The sequence below is a fragment of the Pteropus vampyrus genome, unplaced genomic scaffold (genome assembly GCF_000151845.1).
Source record: "Pteropus vampyrus isolate Shadow unplaced genomic scaffold, Pvam_2.0 Scaffold756, whole genome shotgun sequence".
Taxonomy (NCBI): domain Eukaryota; kingdom Metazoa; phylum Chordata; class Mammalia; order Chiroptera; family Pteropodidae; genus Pteropus; species Pteropus vampyrus.
Window position 1 is genome coordinate 46153 of NW_011889537.1, and position 5780 is coordinate 51932.

The following is a 5780-nucleotide window of genomic DNA, read 5'->3' on the forward strand; positions in this document are numbered from 1 at the left end:
AAGAATGTGGTAAACATGTAAGTAAATATAAATTAACATTGACTGAATAAAACAGTGATGATAATGTCTAAAGAATGAGACAAAATTAGATGGCCTTAAGAATGGAGACATTTATATTTAATTCAGAAGAGGGACAAATGAATTTAAATATTGAAGATCCATGTATTGTTTAGCAGGGTAAAGTTTTGATCAAATTCAGATTTATGCACTTAATTGTGCATAATTTAATTTCTAATAAACTACAAGTAGAATAGAAGCTATGAATGAGTGCAAAGGGAAAAAAAGTAAGGATAAACATATGCAACAATTCTAACAAGTCAAGAAAGGAAAGGAGACGAAATAATGAATAGATGGCACAAATGGTAAACTCAAACTAAGATAGTAGGGGTAAATCTCAATAAACTATTAATGAAATTGATTGCAAGTTAAAAAAAACACTCCAATAAGAAAATAACAATTATCTGAGTAGATAAAAACAAAATCTAACATGTTCATAAGGGAAACTTATAAAACATATGTATATGGACAGCTTTAATATCCATCAAACATTAGCTAAAAAAAAAAAGGCTGAGAATGTTGTATAAATGTTAGATAAAATGCAATCTAAAGCAAAACATTATTATTGGAAGATAAAATGTCAATTACGTGATAAAAGTTAATTTTACCTAAAAAGTCATACTAGTTTTAAATATGTGTGGACCAAGCAATGTGGCCTAAAATATATATAATATGAAAATTAATAGAACCGGAAAAAGAAATAGACAAATCCATAGTAGAAGAGGGTCGAAATCCATCTATCTCATTAGTTATAGAAAATATTTGAACAAAATAACCTACTGGGCAAATGTAGAAAAGTACGTATAACAAATGCTAAATGTATTCTCTTTTAAAATTACAAAAACATCCATTTTCAAAAAGCAATCAGATGATGGACTGCAATCAAAGTCTCAACAAATGTCAATGTGTTGAAATAATGAAAAGTATGTTCTCTGACTATGAGAGAGCTAAGTTGGAAATAAATGTTTAAAAAATCTACTAAATTCTTGCACATAAATTAAGAAATACATTTTAAAGTAAACCATGAGTCAAAGGAGAAATTTTAATGAAAATTAGAAAATAGTTTAATCTGAATATTAACAAAAATATTATACATCAAAACCATGGAATGTAGCTAAATCAGTATTTAGAAAAAATTAATAGACTTATGTGCATAAAGTTGAAAAGAAGAAAGCCTTAAAATTTAATGAAATAAACACTCTTTTTAAGAAATTACATAAAGAACAGTTATTTAAACCAAAAATGTAGAAGTCAAAGAATTATAAGCACAAAAGCAAAAATTAATGATATAGGAAAAGTAACAAAATAGAATGAAATGGTAAAGCCAATATTTTCGACTTCGATAAACTAATAAAAGCGATAAAAGTATGGTATGGTTCATTAAGAAACAAATGAACCAGAAAAAAAAAGGAAGAAAAAGAAAATAAAGAAAAAAAGAAAAGACACATAAAAATGATGAAACTAATGATAAAATGGACATCATATCTGGGACAGAATTAAAGATAATAAAGTACATAATGACTTTTAGACCATTTTAAAGTATCAAACATTTCATGTCAATGTCTAAACAAATAGACAAATTATTATAAAATATCACTTATTAAAATCAGCTCAAGAAAAATGTAAAAAATCTGAGTATTCTTATAAGCATTAAAGAAATTGAGTCTGCTATTAAATATCATCCCACAATTAAGCTCCAGACTCAGATAGCTTTTATAAAACATTCAAGAAGAAATAATTCCAATTTCACACAAAATCTTACTGGAAAATAAAAGACTGAACACTCCCCGAGATGGTTAATTTTATGTTTCAAGTTAACTAGACCACAGATGCCCAGACATTTGTTCAAGCGTTGTTCTGAGTGTGTCCGTGCAAGCTTTTTCTTTTGGGTAAGGTTAACATTTGAATCAATACACTACGTAAAGTATATTGTCTTCCCCAATGTTGAAGGCCTCCACAGATCACAAAGGCTGACCTGGAGAATAAGAGAAAACTCTTCCTGATTGACTACTGAACTTGGACATCAATCTTTTTATGCCTCTGGAGTTGTACTGAAACATTGGCTCCTCTTGGGTCGCAGTGCCAGCTTTTGGAATGAAATTTATATCGACAACTCTTCTGGGTCTGAGGCCTTCAGTTTTGACTGGAACTACACAATTGGCACTCCCAAGCTCCACTTTGCCAACTGCAATACTTGAGAATTCCAACCTCTATAATCATGTGAACTAATTGCTTACAATATCTATCATCTATCTATCAGTGTATCTATCTATCTATCTATCTATCTATCTATCTATCTATCTATCTATCTATCTATCATCTATCTAATCTATCATCTATCTGTAGATATAGATATAACATACATGTAATATTATATATAAGGTATATAAATGGGTATATATTATGAGAAATTAGCTCATGTGATTATGAAACAGAACCAACTGGAAATATAGATATTGATAGATATAGAGGTATAAATGATATAGATATTGATACAGTTAGATATAGATATATAGATACAAGTATCCTGCTGGTTCTGTTCCTCTGGAAAACCCTAACTAAGACAGTTTTGGTATCATGAAGAAGAGAGATGATATCACGAATATCTAAAATATGGATGTGGCTTGGAGCTCGGTCATGAGACTAGGAAAGTTTTGTGTGTGAGAGGTTTGCATGGTGGACAAAGCCCAGATTTCCTTGAAGGGACCATTGGTCAAAATAGGATATCAAAGGTGATTCTGATGAGAGCTCAGAAAGAAAAGATGAGAGCTACAGAATATATAAATAAACAAATAAATAATCTTACAGAATACATAAATAATTATAAACAGAATATTAGTAGAAAAATAGATGATAGGGGCCATTCTGGTGAGGATGCAGATGGAGATGAGGAAAGATTTTTGGAAATTGGAAAAAAGGTGATCTGTTATAGAATGGCAAAGAAATTGGCTGAACCATGTCCTAGTGTTTTGAAGAAGGTAGAACATGCAAATGATAAAACTAGATATTTAGCAGAGATTTCTAAGGAAGGTACTGAAGGTGTTGCATAGGTTCTTCTTACTGTTTAGGGTAAAATGCAGTAGGAGAAATATAAATCGAAGAAGTAATTGTTAAGCAAAAGTGAATTATAAATTGAGAAAATTCTCGATCTATCCATATTACAAAAAATGAGAATGGTTGGCCTGAGGCAAGATCCCTTTTTAGAGGCTCCAGGGCCAGTATGCCCTGTGGCCAGCTTCTGCCTGAGCTGGAGCATCACCCAGGCCAAATTCAAGGACGACATACCCAAAAGGCAGACTGGGCAGACACCAGAGCCCTGCTAAAGTGAGTCCTGCTCTGTAGGGTCAGCCTCTGTGCAACAACTCCTCCAATCAAGTCACAGTCTAGTCCTCACAACCAATCAGCCAGATCAATCCCTATCATTGATGTGCAAACAGCAATCAAGGCTCAACTACAATAAGAAGGCACACACAACCCACATAATGGGTTCAGGTGACAAGTGAGACTGTGCCACTGGGCCCTACAAGACACCTACTACATAAGGCCACCCTGTTAAGACCGTGAGACATAGCCGCCCTACATAATACATAGAAACAATCATCGAGAGGCAGCCAAAATGGGGAGGCAAAGAAACATGTCCCAAATGAAAGAAAAGGACATAGCTCCAGAAAAAGAACTCAACAAAAATGGAGACAAACAATCTACCAGATTCAGAGTTTAAAACACTGGTTACAAGGATACTCAGTGAATTTAGGGGAAGAGTAGATGACTCAGTGAGAACTTTAAGAAAGGGATAGAAAACATAAAAAGGAAACAGAAAGAAGAATGCAATAATTTAAATGAAGCATATATTAGAAGGAATCAACAATAGATTAGATGAGGCAGAGGGTCAAATCATTGATTTAGAAGAGAAGGTAGCATAAAACACCCAATCAGAACAGCGAAAAGAAAAAGTAAAAAGTGAGGTTAGTTTAAGGATCCTCTGGGACAACAACAAAAGTATCAACGTTTGCATCTTAGGGATACCGGAGGGAGAAGAGAAAGGTATTGAAAACCTGTTTGAAGAAATAATGACAGAAAACTTCCCTAACCTAGTGAAGGAAATAGACATACAAGCCAAGGAAGCATTGAGAATCCCAAAGAAGATGAACTCAAAGAGGACCACACCAGGACATATCAAAATTAAAATTCCCAGGTCTAAAGACAAAGAAAGATACTTCAAAGCAGCAAGAGAAAAGCAGGTAGTTAAATACAAGGGAGCTACCATAAGATTGTCAGCGGACTTCTCAACAGCTATCTGACACTTTTGTAAAAATATTCATATAAATTAATTATTGACCTGTTTTATTTAAAAATAAAACAAAACCCACAACCCTTATACAAGCTGTTATGTGCTAAATAATGCGCCACTTGCACAGCCCTCTGTGATTTGAGGGAGATTCCAGACGCTGTTTTGCTGGTTTATTTATTTTTTTTCCTTTAGCCATTTGCTGTAGATCTTTATCATGTTTCCGGAATAAAGTCAGCCGTCTTGAGTGTAAATCTTATTCCCAGTGAAATAAAAAAGAAAAAATGACATTTGACCAAACAATAACTGAAAATGGACAAACGAGATATTATCTCTCTTTGGAAGTTGACAGAATTTTATTCATGTTTACAATCTGTGCTTCTCTAAAATGGGTCAGAGCTCAAGCTAATAAAAACCCGTGGAAGAAAGAATTTTGCAGATCTATATAATTCTTTTATTCAGAAGCAATGACATTACAAAAGGACAAAAATTTTTGAGCATTTCGCCAAGCAGAGAACCCCATTTGGGGCGATGCTGACAGTGCCTGAGTGTCTCAGGGTTCTCAATGGAGCAGAGTCACTGATAGACCTTCTGTGCTGCCAGTTTGCTCAGTGACTTTAGATGCACTATGAAGCACCTGTCAGTGGGTGCTTACTCAGACTCCTGCAGAATGCCTGAGATTTCCATGTCAGTTCTGTGTGTCAATTTTGTGTGGGAGGTCTCAGAGAAAGGACTTTGTGTGGGGTGTCTGAATGTGGGTCTCTGTCAGGGCTTCTGGATAATGTTTCTCTGTGTGAGTTCCTATGTGGGATCTCTCAGTGTGGATCTCTGTTACTCACTGTGTGGGTTTCTATGAGAGGTCTTTGTGGGTGAGGTCTCTCTATGTGAGTCTCTCACTGTCCTATCTGTGTGGGTCTCTCTGTGTGGGGCATTTGATGGCTGGTCCTCTTATGGCAGGAGAGGGACAAAGGGCCTTGCTCCTTCCTGTTTCTTGCTGTTCCATCAGCATCCCCATCTATCTGTGGCACTACTACTGACAGGAGTGTGGGATACACATCCAGCTTTCCCCACTCTCAGATCTTACCTCTCAGTCCCCAGAGATGACTCATCGGCATCCAGGCTCAAGGCCGCTGCTCCGTGCTGCCCCATCCTGAGCTTCTGAGGGCCTAGGGCACTGTCTGCCTTGGTTTCCACTTCTCTCACACATCCTGGCTGCACTTGCACTGGTGTACCCACCCTGGATTCAGTTCAGGATTGGGGCCCAGAGGCAGGACCTGGCTTGAGGAAGAGACAGCACTGGCAAACCTATGCCTACTCTGCTCCATCAACTGCCCCCATTCCACATATTAGGGTCCTGATGGGTTTGGTAGCAAGGCCATTTCTGCTGGCATCAGGATCAGGGCCTCCTGGAGCAGGACACTCTATCGCGGCAAGG